This window comes from Manacus candei, unplaced genomic scaffold, assembly GCF_025592945.1.
Source record: "Manacus candei isolate 608988 ecotype Guabito, Panama unplaced genomic scaffold, ASM2559294v1 h1tg000015l, whole genome shotgun sequence".
In the NCBI taxonomy this organism is placed as follows: Eukaryota; Metazoa; Chordata; class Aves; order Passeriformes; family Pipridae; genus Manacus; species Manacus candei.
In genome coordinates this window covers 2,875,392-2,898,180 of record NW_026138063.1, presented here as the reverse complement: position 1 = coordinate 2,898,180, position 22,789 = coordinate 2,875,392, and the positions used below count along the sequence as shown (strand labels likewise).

At 40.6% G+C, this 22,789-nt stretch overlaps 1 long non-coding RNA gene across 1 annotated transcript; it reads right to left on the bottom strand.

Annotated features, from left to right (window-relative positions):
- Positions 1-294: 294 nt before the first annotated feature.
- LOC127468601 (uncharacterized) lies at positions 295-21,744 on the bottom strand. Its single transcript, XR_007903605.1, has 4 exons — positions 21,637-21,744; positions 20,074-20,217; positions 15,964-16,029; positions 295-355 (listed from the first exon to the last, which is right to left on the bottom strand). It is a non-coding gene; the product is annotated as an uncharacterized LOC127468601 (long non-coding RNA).
- Positions 21,745-22,789: the final 1,045 nt, after the last annotated feature.

Genomic DNA, 22,789 nt, shown 5'->3' with positions numbered 1-22,789 from the left:
GCATTAATACTGTAAGTGCATACCTGCACAAAACCTACATTATGTGGCTCTAAACCAGTGACATCTCTATTTTATAATACCTCAGATCTAACAATCCAATTCTCTTTTCTGTCAAGACTAGAAAGTGGATAAGAAAAATTATGATAAAGCAATTTTCTGGGGGTTTACTGACCTCTATTACAGGAGATATTTCAGTGCCATTGATGTTGGCAGAGTTCACACACCAATTTTTCTGCCCAGCTCTCCTTACCCACCCAGGAGGTGGATTCAGCCCTGTGCTGTCCACGAGGATCTCCACAATTTGGGATTGCTCAGTTCCCAGATACACTTCAATATGCTTCAATATAACAATGTTCTGTGCAATACAAAACATTCTGGTTTTAGCAAGTCTCTAGGTTATTATCCATGACCCAATTTATACAAGAAGTCCACATAATATTTCAATATTTACTGTGTATTTTGCCAAACCTTTTTGAAAATACTTATATTGACAATTTTTTTCAGCAATTACAAAACATCTATCAAAAAAGTTCATTTAAAAAAAAAAAGATGCTACAGAATTAACAGATCCTTTTCCTTTCTTCCTCCCCATCTTCTGTCATAAATGGAAAGAAATTTAACAAGTGGAGCTAGTTAACCATATTTAGCACAGGTACCTAAAGCAGATTTTAATGGTTTCAGTATTCCAAAAATATCTCCTATTTAAAACATGCAGCTAAAAGAATCATCAGCCTGTGGTGCAGGTTTTTTTGAGCTGACTTTTCAAGAAGGCATCACTACAGATCACCTTTGTTGTGATGGATTAAGAAAACCTTTGGAATTCTGCTCAGGAGAGCACTTTACATCACATCCCCTGGCAGCAGCTCCGTAAAACACTCCCAGACCTCCCAAATTCTCGTGTTCACTCTGCAGTTCGAATTTTAATTTTTGCTTTTTGAATTTTAATAATTTGGGGACATTTATGTTAGCTTTATACACCTCTGGAATTTTCAAGGGAAGGACTAAGATCACTCCACTGTTCAACACGTTAACCTAGAAAGAATCAGATATTTTTGGGTGCTTGAAGACCCTGTGCATCCCCAGCTCTGAGTTTTAGAGGAGGTGAATTTGTATGACTGAAAAACACACCCAAACCCATCTTGTTATTTTCCACACATGAGCAGTTTCAACGTGAAGGTGGGACAGGTGGAATAAAAAGAGCTTTCCACGTCTCACAGAGGTTGGAGCATGGAGATCCTGGGATTAATAAATGGCAGATCCTTTCTAAACGCTGGAGTCCCAGATAAGAAAGCTGTCCTTCCCATCTCAGCTCGTCAGGAGGAGTGACAGGACATCCACACTACTTCAAACTGCAATTCCAATTACTCAAAGACTTTTTCACCTCTTCAAATGTCAGGCACTATGAACAATCCCATGGGCGTTATTAGTCCTCCTCCCTTTTATAAAATTAAGGGTAACACAGGCCTAGAGCTGAGATAAATCATCCATCAAACAGATTATCTCCTCCAGATCCTCAGCATGTCCCAAAGTTTGTGCCAAGAATTTTTAAGCTACAGAATAATCAGTCAGTCCTTAATACTGACTGACACCAAATATTGAAAAGAAGTCATTTCTGGGACACTGATTCCAACTGTTTGGTTTAAACTTGAGCTCTTAATGCAGATACAATTATAAATCAACCAGCACATGTTTGCAGAGGTTTCACTCATTGTCACATAAAGGTTAACTGCTGGCACATTTGAAAGCTCATAAATGCCAGAATTGTAAAAAAAAAAAAAATAAAAAGTTGTGATTTTTTAACTAGAACTAGATAAAACTATGACTGGCTAGGGGTAAAAAAAAAAATCCGTTTAAAACTAAGTTACCCAATCCTCAAAACGAAGTTACCTCATAACATTCTTTACAGAATGGAACTATAAATAATTTCATGGATAAAAAAGAACTGTAACTCCCTGAGGATGTCCAAGGCCAGGCTGGATGGATCTTGGAGCAACCTGGGCTAGTGGAAGGTGTCCCTGCCCATGGCAGGGGGTGGAATGAGATGGTCTTGAAGCTCCCTCCCAGTCCAAACCATTTTGAAATCCTATGAAACTCTGATCTTGTGTTCTTGTAACTTTCATTTAAAATACATACAATAATATTACTATTTTCCCTGGAAATTCCTCGCTTCCACATTTAGATAAAGATGAAATGATAAAGAAAAACAGAAGTAAAAACACAACTGTCACGTGATTTTGCTGAACTGATCTTCACTGAGTGTTGGCCTGGTGTGAGGTTCACTGAGTATTCAGACTTTTCCCTGAGCAAATTGGATTATTTTTCCTTATGCTAAAAGTTTTATTTATGGATGGGGTTGAAAAAAAAATTTAACTGCTGTCCTGTGGTTACTGTGAATGTGCTCTGTCCAAAAAAATGAGCAGCATTTCTAGTTAATCTTGTATAAAGGACCTAGAGGTACCTTGCTGTAGATGTCTAAAGAGGTGCTAATGACAAGGCATTTCAGTATTTTTTCGGGAAATCAATACTTTCAAAGCAGAAATTGTGATTTTTCTGCCAAAATTAATGAATTTGCCTCTCCAGAGGTCGGGATGTCATTGGCAGTGAGTTCTGCAGCCTGGGAAAGAAATAATTTCTCAGGACTTTTCCACGCTGAACTGGAGCATTGGGCCAGTGTGAATATTAATGGATGTGTGAGCAAGAGGACAGACTGGAATATAAGGAACTGCTGCCTGCAGTGAAGGAGACAGCTGAGCTGAAAAAAAAAGGCATTATTTAAGTGTTTGTTGTAACAAGAATAATGAAACAAAGCACGTCGAGTCCCCCGAGTGGTGTTTTTTCCGTGGCTCCCTCAGAAAGGTGAAGGAGTTATGAACCAGCTCATTTCCCCAGCTCATTTCCAACGTTGTCCTCTCTCTCTCCCTCAGCTCAGAACAACCCCAAGAAACCTTCCAGGCCCCTCCTGCTCCCAGATCTCATTTCCACCATCACTCTGCTGGTCCAGCATGGGAGGGTCTGTCAGTTGTGTGATGTACTGGGACATGGGGCTCGGGCTGGAGGCTGAGGAAACCACCTCCTACTCCAGGCTGCAAATCCATGTGCTTTAGTTACATCCTGGAATCATCCACGCTGTAAATCCCACTGGGTTCATCCTGGAATCACCTGTTGTGTGATGAGAGAGAACCCAAAAATCCATCGAGCAAGTGCATTGTGATTTTGTAGCTGAGATCTGCAGATCAACCTCTATAATTATTATTAAGATTAAAGGCCTAACTAACATGATTCCCAGGCAGTGGCTACTTTAACTTGGATTTTAAACATTCCTCCATTTTAAAGGATTCTTCAAACTTTCTGTAAATAACGAAGTTCCCCTTTTCCCCAGGCATCTGCTCCCAAGGTTTCACAGCTCTAATTATTATGAGCAATATCTTCATGGTCTCCTGCTACATCGCTCAGAAAACATAACCAAAAAAAAAAGATCTATTTGGAAAGTTTCTTTGAACTTCCTAAGTCGATGATTTCTTATATAACTGCAATAAAAACCTCTGGGAAAGAACCTATTATGAGGACTGTGTCAGCAATTTTAGCTTATTACAGATGGCTTGCTCCCCTTTCCACATAACTATTTAATGAATTTAAACTAAGGATTGTATAATTTCAGAGCCAGCAGCAGCCAGAGCTTTTTACTGGGAGGTTTTTAATCTGAGATTACGGGCTAATTTAAGAAAGGGATTTGATGAAGCAGGTCATTTTTCAGTGCCTGACATCAGCTCTTACAGCACAACCTCACCACCAACATCAACTTCCAGCAGCAGAGCTGCCACGTCCCACTGCCATCCGGGGAGGCAAAGAGAGAAATGCTCCATGTTTCCATACTTTCAGGTGGTTGGGAGGAATTTTGATTGTTAATTACTGGGAGAACCTCCAGCAGCAGCTGTCAGAAGGCAGCACATTGCCTAATTCAGGCATATTAGCTATTAGATTTAACAACTGAGTGTATCCTTATTGTTGTTTTTAATTTCTTATCCATTTTCCGCCCAATTATCCATACATTTTAAAGCAGTGTTGTAGGAAGTGTTCTCTGTCCTCCCCTCGCTCTGTTATAAAGCAATTGTTAGTGCTCCCTGTTAGAAGAGCAGTTCCCAATAAAACTATTTATATCTTTATGGTGTGTCCATTCACTGGTAAAAGTTTAACTGTACTAAGAACTGTAAATAGGATAAAAATATAACAAAACATTTGCCTCTCTCCATCCCTGAACAAGAAGCCCAAATTGATTCCCACAGAATCTTCTTTCTAGGATTATAAAAAGCTGATGAAAGGAACAGAGAGAACAGAATGAGTGCAAAAATATTGTATTGACATAATTCTTTGCTCACATTACAAACCACCACAGGCTTTAGTGTCAGGAAGAGAACAATGAGGTCATTTTACAATGTGAATTACAACCCTCTGCCTTTCAGACCAAATTTGATAACAAACAAGAGCACAAAAGACAAAGTTTTCAAGGTCTAATGGAACATTTAGATTCTTTCTCAGCATGACTCTTGTAGGACATTGTTTCTGCACTAAGGTTTTGGACAAATTGTTAAAGATTTCATACATGGTATAAAGCATAAATTCACTGCTGGCTAAAGACACAGGAAATCTTGTGTGCTTAGGGTGACCTTATACTTTTATGACTTTTGTTTTTTTCCCTTACAATTATGACATTTGTGGACTTGAAGGAACACACCAGAAGTTCCAGCCAGGAAGATTTTGGTTCATATCCTTATCTACACCCAAACAATGATCCTTTTGCTTTTGCAAAGCCATTAAAACCAAATTCACCACCATAAACTGACTCACCTGCTTCCCATAACAGCCACATATGCAGCATATGACATATATAACATCTGTAACATCACTATTGGCACTTAATAGCTCAAATAATACCAGAAAGCAAATTACAGGTATGTTCCCTGATTTATATGAATGAGAGAGAATGGATTTGATTGAGGGTGATGTTTTTCTCTTGCCCAGTTTTGTAGGAAACAACCCTGAGCACTGCAGGACCAGCCTGGCTGTGCAAAGCACAGGAGACTGGCAGAAAAGTTTCTGCATTCCAGGTTTCCCAGAAATTCCCCATGATCAGGGAGGAATTTTAGAGAAAAGAGAGGAATAAGTCATTCCAGACTCAAACACCTCTGGATATAAATCAGAGATCAGAGCAGAGAACTCAACACACACCAGTTGCTCAGTGCCCTGCAGAAGATCTGCTTCTCCACAAAGCACAGCCCCTTTCCCAGGCATTCTTCAAGCTGTTGTACTCACAACAGGACCAGGAGGGAAAAATTAAGTCATAGGTAGCCAAATGCCACCTGTTCCCCAGCCTGGAAGTGAACATCCACCAGAAACCCTTCCCTGACTACACTTTTTCTTCTGAAGGAGGCACCACCAAGGGTAGAGGTGAGCTACACCCCCCACTGCAGCTGTTCTACATGTTACACAAGCCCTTGTTTCTGTTTTAATCCTGATGTTTAATTCTATTTTGCATTCTCTTGGGAAGCCAGAGTGCATTCCAATATAAAAAAGAAACCAAAGTATTGCGTTTTCCCAGCAAAAAACACAACAAACAAACTCAATGTCAAAAGGAAGAATTGCTTGATATCTACTTTCTTTTCAAAGTTGGTTTTATCAGCTTAGGTTTATACAAGATATCTAAGGCACAAGTCCTTAAAATTTGGCCACTACCCAAAAAACCCAGACTGACAGTGGTGATTTATAAGGTGGCAAAGAAACAAAGTTACTTTTTACTGTCTGGTGTCTTCCATATGCCCCCAAACACCACTGATTATCCACTAGGAACACATGCCTGACATCTTCCTAATCCTAGTTCTTACCCTAACTACTGTCCTTTTGCAACTTAAGTGCTAGAACTTGCCTTCAGGTAAGGTGAGGTGAAGTTATTAATGCATAATTCAAGAAAGAATCCTATGACACCCCTAAAAGTAATATTTTTTTTTTTTTCATTTCTAGGCTAAGTTATGCAACAGCATCAGAACAATATGGCCAAATTTTAACATTATTGCAAGCAGATAACTAAGAGTAAACAAATAAATCCATAAACATTAACATTTTCATTACTTACATCCTAAACACCGTGATAACAGCCAGATAAAAAGCACAGCAGAGATTTCTTCAGCCTCAGTATTATGAGCTGCAAATATTGCTGCAGTAAGTCAACAAGCAAAGTTTTTTTATTGCTAAATATGTAATTAAAAAAACATCACTTTCACCTAGGAAAACCTGCACTGATTTGAAGCAGAACATCTTGTTCTGAATCAGCACTTCAGAACCCAAGCAGAAGCCCCATATCAGTAAAAACTCAAGAACTGGGTTTGTCTGGGTTTTATTACTCCACAGTCCTTCCACAGTGGAAAAACAGATTAATTTGACCTAAAATAGAGCACATTTATTTGCATAATAGTAGCCCTGAAAAAAAAAAATAAAAAGCACCTTAGGACTATCAGGTAGAGGATGAAACAGAAAATTAAACTAACACAGTTTTCTGGCAGTTTTTCAGCATTTTTGTGACCTACTTTCCAGCATTTTTTCCAAAGCTGGTGTAACTCCATCTAGTAATCCCTAAACTATAACTGAAAAAGAAAAAAAATATATGGCTTAAAATGCACAATTCCTTTTGGAAGATTCTCAAATACCAAGTAAGTCTCTATGACACTTAATATTTTTCTTAGTTAACTAGGACATCACAGGGGCTTAATCCAGCTCTATAATCACGGCAGCAGTTGGTGGCAGACTCATTACTAAGAAGATACTCTTAGGTCTGGCTTTTTTCCCTCTTTATGGTATCTTTTACACCCTTTCCTAGTAGGTACCTCAGAATTAAACCCAACAAATCTCCTTTAGATTTTATGCTAAAATGAGGGGCTTTACTTGGCAAACACATGATAAGACACGTCTGTACAAGAAAATTAGGGAGGGAGGGAAAATAAAGTAATGTAAAGTTTCACTAATGAGCTGATCTTTACAAATGGCTTCTCCCATTCAAATTGGTTTTCTCATGTCCTGTTTTGACACACAGACTTGCACTGTGCTACAACACGACATAATTTCATTGATTTCACAGCAGTGATAAAATTCAGGCACATATTAGGGTGGGAGATAGAGAGATAAATTGCCTCACTTATTGAATGTTCGGTGCAATAATTAGCACTGAAAAGATCCCAGGGAAAGCCGTGTCAGCAAGCATCTATCATTTCTCCAGGAATATGCCTGTGTTGGAAAATGGGATGATATGGTGCTTAACCTGTATCTGCATCATTGCAACCATTCATCTTTTCCATGTGAAGTGGCAGCTGAGTGCCCAGTTCGAGCGTTGCTTTCTTAATATTAAAAATAGAGCTGCAAACGTTATTTCTGTGCCTGCTCCTCGCCAGCCTGGGCAGAGCTGCTTCTCCACCACCTCTGCTGGGAGAACTCTTTGGTTTCTCTCTCCCTAGTGTGAAATCCTGCAGTTATTTCTCCCCTTGTGTCTGATTCTGATCCTTCATCTTCCTTTTTTGAGCTACTTCTGCCTCTCTCTGTCTTCTCCCACTGCTCTCAGTCCCAGTGAGGCCTCACCTGGACTTCTGTGTTCAGTTCTGGTCTCCACAGCTCCAGAAAGACAAGGATCTACTGGAGAGGGTCCAGTGGAGGCCACAAAGATGATGATGAGTCTGGAGTATTTCTCTTAGGAGAGCCTGTTTAGCCTGGAGGAGACTGAGAGGGAATGTCATCAATCCATACAAACATCTCCAAATGGGTGTCGAGAGGATGGTGACAAATTTTTCAGTGGTGTCCAGCAACAGGACGAAGAGCAATGGCCATAAAATAAAACACAAGAAGTTCCATCTCAACATGAGGAAGAATTTCTTTCCATGAGGGCGGCAGAGCACTGGAACAGCTGCCCAAGGAGGGTGTGGAATCTCCCTCTCTGAAGACATCTCAAACCCACCTGGATGTGTTTGTGTGTCACCTGCTCTGTGTGACCCTGCCTGGGTGATCTCCAGAGGTCCTGAATCACTCCATGACTGGGATTCTCTCCAGCCATGAGGATGCTGCATGACCAGCACCCCTTCCATGGCCACTTCCTTCCCATCATGAAACCAGAGCTGTGCTCGGGAAAGGGGTGTTCTCACTGATGGAAATGAGATGAAAGGAAAAGAATCCTGCTGAAAAGGAATCCAAGAATATCATCTGTGTGCAAAGACTCATGAAAATAAATTAAAGGCTTCCCTTGATACACATTCAGACCCAGATTGTTGTTTACCTCTGTGAGAGATGAAGCTGATTATTCATCATCAGTATCTCATCAGTAACAGGAGTCTCAGTTTCCCCCCTCACACCGTGCAAATGATGTTCTGATCACATCAACATATTTTATTATTATTGTGACATCAAACCATCCTCCCAAGGTAAGTGTAAACACCTTTGTTTCCTTCCACTGGAGCAGCTCACTGGGTGGCCTCTTCACAAAATAATGAAGAATTGAGGTGTTCACAGAGATTTGTGTAACAAAAGTACTCAGCCATCCAAGGAGTGGAACGAAACAGCATCTCTGCACACCTGTAATAAAATCTGCATGGCTGTTTTGACAGCACTGAGTCCCTAATCAAATAAAAGGGAGTTCACATCATTAAACAGAAGCATCCTGAGAGGCAGGGAGAGAACAGACTCACCCTCAGTTCCACCCTCCCAGACAGAACTTCACACAGTATCAAGCAGAAGTTCAGACTGTCCAATACAAAACTCAGAAAGATCTATGAGCCCAAGAAGCACCTTCAAAGTTCTGACAAAAATCAATCATTTGTGGAATTCAGCACAGTGAAGGAATCCTGTCCATACTAATGACAATGGGACCTTCACACCAGAACTTGTGGCTTTGTGAAGTCACCAAGATCCCAGTTTAAACCATTCCTTGGCACTGATCCAAGACCTGGATGAGCCTTGAGTAACAGAGTTGTGAGGATGCAAGTCCAAAAACAAGGGAGGGTTTTAGGACAGGGGACTCTGAAGCTCAGAAACGGTTTTGAGAATCTCATTAAGGAACTAAAATCCATAAATCTCTGTAGTGCAGCGAGAACAGAACTTCAGACAGGTACTGCTGCCCCAAAGAACTCACCTGCCTCTTCTGATAACCCTCAAAGCAGAGATTCCAACTGCTCCCTGTCCTGGGCTGTCTCAGCAATTAATATAATTGAGTTTAAGATTCAAGACACTGCTCTGTATTAAATTAGCTTTGCTGTTGCATCTGCCTGGGGGATGTTTCTCCACTCTGACAATCTCCAGTGAAGCAGCATCTTTAACCTCTGTCAGTAAAACATTCTGGAGTCTTCCCCTATCCTGGGTTTAGAAGCCTTTCTTCCTAATATTCACCCAAAATGCTTTTTCTGGAAAACTATTCACCCTAATGCCTATTTTTATAAATCTGTCACCTGTCCTGTGACTTTCCCAGGATGTGGCAGCCCTTGGAATGTGCATTCAATACACAAAACACCTTCTGCCCACTCAAACCTGTGCCCTGCTCCTTCCCATGTGTGTGTACACACAAATTCAAGCGCACACACACGGCCTGGAGACTAAAAATGAAAGGAATTTTGTTTATGGAGCATATCCTTGTGTTCAGCCTCAAAAAAATATTTCATTTTTGCCCTGCCAGGTCATTTGAAGAGCTCAAATATGACCAAGTCTAACGATAGTAACAATACAATCCATGAGACTGGACAAAGCCAAACCCATTAAATGCTCGATTCTATCACTTACAAGCTCCACAAAATGCAAAAAGAATTCCTGGGAGTTTTCTATTTGGACAGAACATCAACCAGATGATCTACTATAAATTTTTTCCCCCATAAAACCTGTGATTTTTTTTTTAATTACAGGTTTACATCCAAATGCAAATTCATTATTACAACAACTGCCATCCTAATAATAAAAGCAAATAAATAAAGGTGGATCTTTTAGACTGTAGCTCTGTAAACTGCAGACTTTGAAAATGTTATCCATCTATCAAGTAATAAAAACTTCCTCCTTCTACAGCTATTTAGATTTTCTGGGAATGACAGCTATTGGTAATTGAGTAAAGCTGCTAAAAAACAAAATGAGGAGTTGGTTTTGATTGATAGGAAGGACCTTTCACTGCCCAGTTATCTGAATCCTGAGCAGATATATGACAATACATCACCCAACGCCATAAATAACATCCATTAGACATTAAAACAGAATTAAGTCTTCAGTCCAGTCCAGTTTTTAACGTGCTAAACCTGTTTATTCCATTCTTTCTTTCCTTCCTTAAGCAGCTTCTAGTCCAGAAAAGTTCATTATGCCCTGCCCTGTGATTACTCTCAGTTTCCTTAATGGTCATTTCAGCTTTTTAAAACCCAAAATAAATTAACTGTATCACTTCTCAGTTATCTGTTATTTTGCTGACACTCTGGAGGAAAGAAAATTTTCCTTTTGGGATCACTGCAATTTATCCTTAGAATATATCACATTCATTATTAATCTATTGTTATTTTTCAGCTATTTTACTAAACACTGAGGTAAGGCCCATTGGTTCACAAGTCCTGAGCTCAACCATGTGTTTTAAAGATAGAGAAAACATCATTTTCCCTCTGTTTGTCCAGATTTTAACAACAAGGCAGTTCAGAAAATTAATTCTTTAACTTTTTGGATAAACTTTATGAAGGAGCTGCCTCCATTTCAGGGGATTCACTTCAATAATGCCACCAGTTGTCATCTGTGGTTTCAATCTACTGAATCCCTTGGTGTGCCAACACCTCAGAGCACAGGCAGAAATTTCCTAGGAAGAAATATGACTCTTACAAAGTGATGCAGAATAGATTATCTGCATCTTTAATCAATATTTTCAATGTATATGGAGCATTGAAACATGGTGTTTACTGCATTATCCCTTGTGGGGTATAATTATATTGTGTATACGTGAAAGCAATTTAATTTGTTTGCAGCAAGAGAGACACTTGTGTCATATTCAAAACAATAATAATGTGCACAACGATGCAGAGAGGATTTAAAATTTTTTAACTGTTCTGTCTCAAATAACACATCCTTTTATTGTTTTTGCACACTATCTGCATTCAGAAAATAAACCCTAAAGTGAGCTCCAGCAGAAGTGAGGGATGGTTTGATTAAACCTCGTGTTGCTGCACTCTTCCTCTGGACTCAATATGTTCATTTTGGTGCAGTTCAATAAATCAAATGTGTGATACATTCAGGAGATGTCCCTCCCATCCTCTAAGCACGGGATTTGAGCTCATCCTGACCTAAAGGGGCAGGTTTACAGGGAGGACTGACTGCACCTGATTGCCTTGGCACTGAAACAGAGGCTATTTTATAGATAGATAGAAATATAGATATCTTATACCTTTGGTAAGGTTTGGGTACATTTGGGAAAAGGAAATCAAACAGCAGGAGGATCCACTTTTCACTCCTTGTCCTGGTGGAAGAACTCTGTGGTTCTGAGCATCAGATCTGCAGCAAAGAGGTGAAACCCAGAACATCCTGAGTGGGAAGGGAGTCACAAGGATCATCAATTCCAACTCCTGGCGCTGCACAGGACACTCCAAAATCCCACCATGTGCCTGAAAGGATCATCCAAACCCTCCTGGAGCTCTGGCAGCCTTGGTGCTGTGCCCACTGCCCTGGGGAGCCTGGGCAGTGCCCAACACCCTGTGGGGGAAGAACCTTTCCCTGAGATCCAACCTAACTCTGCCCTATTAGAGGCCTGTCTATGGAATTAAGACTAGTTTGCTTGGTTTTTTTAATGTTCTTCCTGTAGATTTTGCTATTAAAGCACAGAGAATGAACATGTCTTGTGTTTATTCATAAAACTGTCAAATAATAGAGAATTCAGGGCTGAACTCTCCTCCTTTTCCCATCTCCACACCCTCATCCCTCTCCACCAGTGCACACCAACCACGTGTCTCTGCTGCAGGACTGTCACTGCTTCCATCCCCTCTTCCCATCCCTGGAGTCAGGTACAGAAAAGCAGGGAAAAAAAAAAAAAGCCACTATCTTTGTGGAATTTTCATAATAGAGCTCTACCATGACTAAGTGATCGGTTTTGACGTGCGATGCAAATCTGGAGTTAAAAATATCGTTTTCCCTCAAAGTTAATTATGAATCATTAGAAAGACTGAAATAAAATCTCCTACCACGTTCCTTTCAGCTTTTTTTTTTTTTTCTGAGCAAACATGGAAAATATAAATCACTTCAGAGGACTGTTACAAGGTAGCAGACACTTGGTAACTTTGGGGTTTATTTAAACTGAACTACTGTCTCTAAATCATTTGTTGTTGCATCTGCAAGTACTACAACAGCTGAAAATCACCTCAGAGATATAAATACCTTCTGCTGAAGTGTATTAAAGTGAACAGGTACAGGAATAGACACACATCCATGAGTGTGATAAAAATTTGATACTTCTATTGAAAAAGCACTAATCATGCAACAAACCAAAATAGAAACAGAAATTGGAGTATTTCTTCTCACAAAGTAGCCTTTGGGAAATTTAAATTTGACTGTTTTCAATCTCGCCTTGGGCTGGAGAAGCAAATTATCAATAATGCCAAAGCTGCAGAAATTCCATTATTTATTTTAATTTCACATCTTCTAAAATCCACAAAGAGATATTTTTCTCTTCTTCTCACATTTAAATCACTCCAGAAAGAACGGGGTGTTGTTTCAACAGAACCAGAGGTTGGTTGGCTTGTTGGTGAATTTTTAAAGATAAAGCACAAGAAGGCAGAAATAGCAACATATTCTTCCCTCTCTTTTCTTAGCACTGCACCTCAACTGAGATCCCTGAGGAATCCTCCTGCCCAGCCATCCCCCCTAATGCTTGAACATTTAAGTTGAATTTTGCTGTGGATGGAGAAGAGGGAATTGGGAGGACAAAGGGAAGAGAGAAAGGGGGAGAAAAGTCAAAGGTATGGAAACTTGCAGGAAGATACCAAAGGCAGGAGAGGTAAATGGAGACGTGTCTCAGCACACAAATGTGACACCAGCGACCTGTGACATCCTCAGCCCCAAATATCAGACAGGCTGAGACTTAAGGAATTTAAAGTATTAGAGGCAGGTAAATAATTCATGAGCATATCCACAGGTACAGGAGAAAGGATAAAGTAAGAGTGGCACAGGGTCCCCCAAAGCCCAGTTGAGTCTGAGCCCTGCCCACGTGAGCACTGGCACTGCTGGGCACTGTCCCCAAAGGATTTCTGGCAGAGGGCAATGGGGTCATGGATGGGACAGCTCACACACAGCTGGAAGCTCACAGAAACAAACCCGCTGTACAAAAGAGGGATTTACAGCAAGACACCACTTCTTTCCTATATTTATGGCAAAAAAAAGCTACCACTACCTGCTTATGTTTATTTATGGCAAAAGACACCCCACTCGCCTAAATTTGCATGATAAAAAAGCAGCATTTGCATGAAATGTCTAACAAAGCACCACTTTCACAGAATAAAGTGGGCTGGAGGTGCTGGGCAAAGCTGAAACACATTTTCACTCTGCTCCCTGTACCATGTCAGAGCACAGGGGCTCTGTTCCCACCCAAAATCCCCTGAGGTGGTGACTTTTGAGAGGGGAAGGTGGCACAAGGCCCCCTACCCCGCTGGGTATGGCTGGTGTGGGCACTGGCAAAGGCAGGAAGCCTCTTCACTGCTTCTCCTTCCAGCACCAGGGATGCACAGCAAGGCTTACAAAGTGCTGTTTCCAAAAATACAACCTGTACCCCCTCCAGTGATGCAATTACGAGGAGGTGTTGAGTGATCTCCCTCCCCGTGTACCTACGGCAAAGCTGCTCATTAAATATGCTCCACTAAGTGCTTGTCTCACTCCTGGGATAAAATATCATTTTAATAACCTCAGCAATAAACAGGATACCTGCAAAACCCACAGGATGGGGAGAACAGTGCAGGATGAACTGGGAAGCAGTGCAGGATGAACTGGGAAAGCAGTGCAGGATGAAGTGGGTGCTGCACATTCCTCGGCACAAACCACCTCCTCCAAAAGGTTGGGAAAGGGAATGTCCCCGAAAGAGGGAAATGTCTGATCCTGCCAGGCATCCATGGAAAAGGTTGAAGGAAAATGACTCCTCTGGGTGTGATTAAAGCCTATGACAGACCCAGGGAGCTGAGAGCCCTGTGTCCTGCTTCATTCCCACTGAATGAAGGATCCAAGAGGAGCTTGGATCAACTTCATCTCCTGAGATCCAAATTCAATTTCACCTGGATTTCCCCTTTCCCTCATCCCACTGCTTTTGGGAAGTTAGGACTCCTCCCCTAGCAGCACCATTCCCTTCCCAAGAGCCCAAACCCTTCTGCACCTGCAGAGCCCCTTTGGGGAAGTTCTGGGGATGCAACACTGGGACACCTTGGATTTCATTTAATGTTCAGGTCTACTTTATATAATGTTCAGGTCTAATTTATATTTATCCCACTGGGCTCTCTTATAATCACAAAATATTGTTCTTTTTGCTCATATAAACAATTTTTTTACCTTTCTATGGGCTTGTTTCCCCATTTTGTTTTTGCTCTACTGCAATTCCTTTGATTTAAGCAGGACAGCTGCAACTTAATACAAAATCGGGATCAAATCTTTCTTAATTTACATTGAAATTGAAATATTAGTAATTTTTCTTAAGAATGCTGTACGTTTGACCAGCAGAAAGAATAATATTTTTTTAGCTAGTGCAGGCCTACAGATTGCACCAGTCAAACATCCCAGAGTGATACAACACAGAGGCAGCTTTGGTGAGGTTCCACAGTGAGCTGGGAGCTCACATTTGGTGAAGATGCACTTAATTTTGATTTTCAGAGAATCACAGAATGGCTTGGGTTGGAAGAGACCTTAAAGATCATCCAGTTCCAAACCCCTGCCATGGGCAGGGACACCTTCCACTAGCCCAGGTTGTCCAACCTGGCCTTGGACACTTCCAGGGATGGGGCAGCCACAGCTTCTCTGGGCAACCTGTGCCAGGGCCTCCCCACCCTCTGAGTAAAGAATTTATTCCCAACATCTTATCTAAATCTCTCCTCTTGTAGTCTAAAGACAAGCTGATTTTCTTTACAGATACAGATAAGCCATTCTGGATTTCCTTAATTTCTCAGGCAGCTTCAAGCCCAACACAAGGATTAGTAAAATTGTCCTTTTCATTCCCACTGTCGGTTCACATTTAGCAATGTATAAGAAATAGTTTACCTTTATTTAAATGGAAATTACCTGCCTCAAAAAGTAGCTCCAGTGTGAGTTAAAAGCTGCTGCATCTCCAGCAAAATTAAGATAACTCCATACACACTGCTGCTGCTATTTTTTTCTTGGTATGATGGTCAAGTACACTTTTGTTTAAAATGAGAAACCCCAAACCTTAAATTCCATGTTAACCCCCGGGAATACAAGGCTGGCCTGGAACAGGAAACAGGGGTTTTTTTACAGAAATTTCATTTTATCATGTTCTAACACCTACTTGTTCTCTGGAGTAAATTACCTGCAAAGATTGTATTAAAGAACTTCTGTATTGAAGAATAATAATGGCAATTTCATAGTGATTTCACAGTATTAAGCATGCACCACACAAGAAAACCATCAGAGCAAAATCCAATTTGTTACTTTTCCCACACTGAATTTTACTTCTCTTTGGTTGGCAATTAGTGATTACAAAAGTTTAATCAAAGTCTCGGTTTCTTCTTTCTTTTTAAATGTAGCACAGTCAGAATTAGATTTAACCAATAATTAAGTAAATTGGACTTGGCTTAGTACACAGGAAATTGAGGATAATTCATAAACATTATCCATTAGCAACTTGTATATTCATACAGATTTTTTGAAAAGTGATAGTGTTGAAACAAATAATTAGAAAATAAAAGTGTTTTTCAAGTGTATTAGAACGATAAATTCTTTTACCTGCATGTAAAGAGGGCTGCACTAGGATTTTTTGAGGAGCTGCTGTTCAAATAAGTGGAGATTGACCTGAAAGAGAGAAATGTAAATGGGAAAGAATTACAAAACCTCAGCATGAAAGAATGACGCAGAACCTTTTCAAAAGAAGAAAAAGCATCATGGATATGGTGAGAAGGGAGAGAGAAATACCCAAATTGACATTTTTAAGGGAAATTAAAGACAGATTTAGGCCTTGCAGACTGTGGAAGAGAGAACAGTAGCATTGAAAAGAACATTTCAAATAAAGAGGATGTAGAGAAGGCTCAGCAATTTTGGGCTGGTTGCAGCTCTAACCTTCCTTTGCAGGTGTGGAACCTGGTTCAGCAGCCACATAATGATGCTCACAAGGGCTGTTCAATCCATTGCAACCCTGTTCTGCACTCAGAGGAGTTAAAAACTGAGGTGCAACTTGGAAATATGTAAGACTTCTGCCAGAAAGGATCAGAGTTGGAAACACAGAGTCAGGAGTTCTGTCAGGAGAGAAGTTCTGCTGTTCCAGCCCAACTCATCCCCATTTCCTCTTTGTTTTCTCCTCTGTCTTCAGTATATTAGTTTTTAGCTGAAGGAGTCTGAGTTGTTGCAGTGCAACACCTTTGATTCATGTGCTAAGACAGCAAGTGCAGCAGATGACATCAAGAACTGTCTGTGGAAATGCTGATTTACTGTTGTACAGCTTTGGGCTGAAACAGATCCTGAAATAATCCACCTGTGGCACACAAAAAAAAATCCCCAGACTAGATTTCCAAAATATCAAAGCTCGGTTTACAATATAATTAATGAACTTTCATCTTAAGAGCATGGACACATAAGATGTCTTTAAATAGAGCCAACATCCAAGTTACTGCTGTCCAAAGTCTAATAAATGATATGATGTTGTGGCTGCACTTCACCCCCTCTCCTGGATAAATACCTTGCAAGGAACTGAGGACCGATAACCAAATTCCTGTATCTGTTGCTAAAATTATGAGCTAAAATTTGGGCACTGTGTGAAGTTTTAAAAATAATAAATTTATCAGGAGGCATATTAGCTTTCATGGTTATCTATTTTAACATAACAAATAGGATTATATTGTCCATCCTCAGTGCATTAGAGTTGCAAGCCTATATTTAAGCCTTTACACATCAAACTTCAGCAGCAGTGAGACAAAAATGAATTGTGCTGTGGCCCAAAGTCACACCTCATGGTCACTTAACTGTATCACCCATTCAGACTGAGGGTAAAATTGGTTAAGATGGCATTAGATACACAGCAAATACATAAAAAAAATGAGTCCCTGAGATTTCATTAAATTCTAATGCAGTTTGAAATGACATAAATAGGTATGTTCATAAGCACAGCACTTTAACTGACATTTGCAAGGTCAAGGACAGAAACAGAGGACCAGGAGCCCAGAATTTTATTTTTGTGGTTTACTGCAGTCTTGGATTTTTATGACACTGACCATTCTTTCATTCCTCGTGGAAAACACTGGTAGGATTCAATGATCGAGATTACCCTGAAAAGGGAACACTCAATGAAGAAAGTTATTATGGTTTGCTTGGTAAGCTCATGGTGTGGGAGGATTCCAAGACAAGGCAAACCCTGGAAGAGGAGAGTCCACAGGGTGAGTCCATCTGCCCGACAAAACAACAATAAAATGGGATGTTAAAATGTAACACTCCTTCAGCTCAAAGGCGCTCAGCACAGCAGCACCGAGAGTTTTGTTCCAGAAATACCCTCTTTGCCTTGGAATCACAAGTAGGGATTTTTATGTTTCCAGACTAAAAATAACTACTGAAATATCAGAGCTCGGAGCAGGACATCAAATCCAAATTTCACCCCTATGGTTTGAGGGCTGTTTGCTGAGGAAAGTTTAACTGTTGATGGGTGTAAGAACCCACACTGGTACTGACAGTGACACCAGCACATGAATATCTAATCTCATGCAATTGGAATCCATAAAAAATACGGCGATAAATCCTTTATTAGCTAACAGAGACTCATCATTTTTTAAGCCTTCTTGCACTGCTACAAAAAACCCCACAGAATTGTTTGCTAACAATGTTTTCCACATCCAGGATCCTGCATTCACACACTCTAACAGCTGGTCACTGGAGCACAAGGTTTCTTTTGGTTTTGTGTTCGTGTTCTACAGGAAGGTGTTTCCAGTTTAAAAAAACACTGTGTGTGTCCCTGAGTTCTGATTAGTTTGTGAATTTTCCAAGGTAATCTTTCCTGTCTCACAGAATCACTGAACTCTCTCCATTTTACCTTCTCTTTTCACACCATTGCTGTCTCCTCCACTGCATCACATAAACAGTGGGGAAAAAAAAATATCAAGGAAAAAAGTATCCTCATAAAATAAAACTGCCAAAGTATCAAAAAAACACTATCTCCTAAATGTGGATCCTCACTCAAGTGGCTTTGGGACTGCAGAATTTACGTAGCCAAAATCCAGCTCTATTACACGCATCAAAAACCAAGTTATAACCACTTGGAAAGGCTATAAAGTCTGGGGGTTTTTTGAAGTTTCAAGGTCATCAATATTGAGTCAGAGCACCACTGCAGAGCCAGGGACAGGGAACCAGCAAGTGGTAGGAGCAGCCCTGGGGACACAGAGCATGTCCCAGCAGATGTGGGAGCTCAGCCTTTGATGTCAAAGGAACTTGGGTTCGATGCATTCTATTGACCAGTTTCTTTGCTTGGCTATATTTTGGGGAGGGGTTGAACACCTGAATGTGGCTGAGCTGACAGGGTGTTTTGGGAGGAGGTGGGATTGTCCCACCACTCGGAATGGCAGCATTATCACTGCTGACTCTTTCATCAACTTTTTGCCTCAGCTTGGAGCCATTTGTCGTTCCCTCCTCACATGGAGATGGAAGCTTGGAGAGAGTGAGGAGCTTGTCAGAGCTGTGACTAATGAGCAAAGGAGTGAGAAAAGGGACTCAGAGGCTCTTTCCCTTGGCAGCTTTGCTCCAGGAGGGTGATGGCACTGGCTGTGCACTGTGCATGTGTCATGTTCTCTTCAACTCCTTTCTCTGCTGTGCACAAAGGAACAAGGACAGACCTGGAGCAAGGCAAACCTGGGAGACACTCTGGGTTCTGCCTCGGCCCATTAGGCCCATTAACTGAAAGCTTCACTTGTGATTAACTTCTTTAGGCTGAAGTTACAAGTGTCTCCTATAATGAGGAAAAGAGGCCGTAAAACACAACCAAACCTGAAAAAGATTATATGGAAAGAAGTCTGGGAAGCAAAAGCAGTTATACAGCATCCAGGACTGTGAGAAGAAACTGGGAACCAGTGTAATGACTCTGAAGCAGAAGCTGGAAAGTGTGGAAAGCTGACAGGAAAGGGTCAGAGGGTTAAGCCTCTGACCATCTGCTTAAAAAAAATTAAATAAATAGAACCACAGTATCTTTCCCAAAGTTCAGAAAACTCTGTAACACACAGCAGAGATGTAGGGAATGCCAGCAACGGGATTTATCCATTACTAGACAAAAATAGCAGAAAAATTAACACTGGTAATTCACTGCATGGTAACTCACCTGTTGCTGTGCCAAAAGCCAATTGATTTATTCTGTCCATGAGATGATGAGTCACTTTCTTTTCAAAAATTAAGATGCCAAGTTATTAAATACAGGCATCATAAACGAGGAGGGCCAACACAGGCTCCTTCCATAGGTTTCAAACAAGTGTTATTTATGATCAGTGACTTTCAATGTCTATTCAAGAACAAGTGAAAGAAGTGCAATGTTTTGTCTACATATACAAGAGACAAACAGAATGACAAAGTAATTATATAATTATCATTCTGACAATGATTCCAGGCCAAGTAATGGAATGACTGAGGCAAAGCTCATTAAGCACAGAACTAAGAAAAGTGTAATTAATGCCAATCAAACTCAGGTTTATAAAGATTAGATCATTGCCCAACTAATGAGGTGCCTCTTTGTAAGATTAGAGGTTGATTAATGAAAGGTGAAAACATCAGAAACATTTAGTTTGGGCCCTGGGTGGTTCATTTTAAAAAGTAAAGATAGGAATGAACATGGTAAACGATGGGATGAGCTTGATTATGTCCCAGAATTGATACCTGTGAACAGTCAGGATGGGATGGTCCAGGGTCCATGTCTGAGAGGGTCTTTGTGGGTCATCACCACACATGAGGTAGTTTAAACCCACTGTACAATCCACCAGAGGAAGAAGGAAATCCATGTGGCACATTCCTACAAAGAAGCTGGTGAGAGACAATTTGTTAAACCACAGTAAATTGATCACTTCCAATATTTGATAATATTCTTCTGCTCTCTATTCCCATCTCCCCTTCCGTACAATCCCTAGAGTTCATCTCCTACGCCTGTCCCAGTCTGAGTGATGCACCAACATGTTGATCAATCACGGCCACCTGATAAAGCCTTTCAATTTGTTCATTTTTAAATTGTTCATCCTTCACTCTGGAACGCTGCACTTCATCCTCTCGGGTGCTAAACACTGCCTGCTATTCTTTGTCAAATGTCATTCAAGAACTTCTCTGTGATATTGTTGCCCTCCTCTTTTTACAATAGTTCCCATTTTTTCAACCACTTCCATTAGCATCCTCTCATTTTTTTCTCCAGAGGACTAGAGAAAACATCAAATAAGATCAGTTCTTAGATTGATTCTTCAGAAATTCCATATTTGAGTCTCAGAGTTCCTTGCAGTGCAAATCAAAACAAAACTTAAAAGCCTCCCAGAAACTACATGGTGAACAAGATTGAAAATGTGTTATTCAGGCCAGCTGAAAGAGATAAGTTTTCGGATACTAGTATAGAAAAATATACTTTAAAACTAGTGATATCTTAAACACAGTGACTAGAATTAATCATGATGCTTCAGTGATTATTTAAAGTTGAAAATATTCTAAGCCAGACAATACTTTCTGAATGGTATAAGTTAATTTTAAGCATAAAATTAAAGCTGTGGTTGCTGACAATAATACTATTTCATGTTTTATGATCTATTTAGTGTCACAGACTCCCCCAACATATACAGACAAGGGTGTCCACCCACATTCACCTAAGCTCTCCTACCTTTATGTTCCTCTATCTCTTTATAGGGTTATCTCCAGCTCAGAGTGAATGATTAACTTTATATTTACCCTCTAATACTCCTTTTGATGCTGCATTAAATGCTCTAATGATGTTAATCACATGCTGCCCCACACTCTTGGCCTTTGGCACCATCCTAAGCACACACACCACCAATCCTTTCTTCTTTTTTTTTTTTTTTTGCCATAAAAGTTCTTTTGATAAATCTGAGTAGAACCTGGCAAATCATTTATAGGACTATTTTCAGGAAGGTTATGACTTCAGTTAGAGTTGAACAGGAGCAGCACCTTTGATAATTAGATCTTAGGATTTCTGCAAAACATGTAACTGTCCTGTAAAATTAGTAACATCCATAAATCAGAACCCAAAGAAGTGTGAAATTGTATGTAATGTCTCACATCCATCACCATTTTTACTATCCTTGCTGTTTCCTGACACAGAACAATACTTTTTAAGAGTTAATGGGTTGTTCTGGACCAGAAATTCCATTAGCACAGTTATCTCTTGGATGCTGTTGGTGTCACTTCTTGTGGGGTTTCCTCATTCCCAGCTGAAGAAAGTCAATGTACCTGAACGTGGTGGCCTTGGCAGTGGTAAAGGTTAGACTGGATGATCTTAAAGGTCTTTGCCAACCTAAATCATTCAGATTCTCTCAGAGTTATCCTGTTTTTCCAAAGGAGGGTGGCACGAAATACAAAACAGAGACACAGCACAGAAAAAAATGGTTCAAATACTGAGAAGTTTGGATAAAGCAAGATTTTGGCAGCTCTACACCACATTTGCTTTTAAGATCCCAAAAACTCACACCACACAGAACCAGGTATTGAAGTCAACTTGCAGGCAGCAGAAAGTCAATAGCCAGAAACAAAAGAGAGAGAATTATTTTATAAAGTCCTTGTGCTACTTCGCACTTATTTCCTTCTGAACTTTGAGATGGGATAGAAGAGGTCACAGGTACAGGTGGGCAATCCAGTGCAGTGAGAACCGCAGGAGAAGACAGAATCCTTCTCACTTTCTCTTTATTATGAAATAAAAATGGAGCTATGAATCATCCCAGCACAGACAAATCATCCAAAGCATCTTAAAACAGCCGCTTGAGTGACTGCTGCAATATCACCTGTCAGTCAACAAAAAGAGCTGCAGGACGTGCTCACCAGCTGATAGAAATGTGCCCAAAGCCAAATGGAGTCATTAAAATAACATTATTTCAGAAGGTCCTCAGCTAAAGCATTTTCAGTGACCTCTGTGTGAGCCAGGAGGGGACGGGCAGGACAGAGGAGGGCAGGGCAGGAGGACAGAGGTGAGGGCAGGAACGACCAGGGATGCACCAGGGATGGAGCTGCACATCACACACGGCGTCTGCAGGGCTCCTGGGTCACCCACAGAACATCTCACTCACAACTTCTGCCAGGTTACAAAAAAGTTGAGGTTGGAGACAGAAAGGAAAAGCAAAGAGTTATTATTGCCGACGCTTCCCAAACTTCCCAGCTCACAAAACCAAGGAAGAGCAGGCAGACCATGACACAACATCTCGGAATTGGGTGTTCCCCTGCCCCAGCAAACAGCACAACACGCAAAGATCTTCCCACATATGAATCCCAATCTGGAAAAAACACATATTTTCAGAAAAGTCCTGATATTCCCATGTGAACACATTCACTTTTTTCTTTTCTTCCTATAGCCAACAGCTTCACCCCTGCGAAGACTTCTGTGGAAATAAAT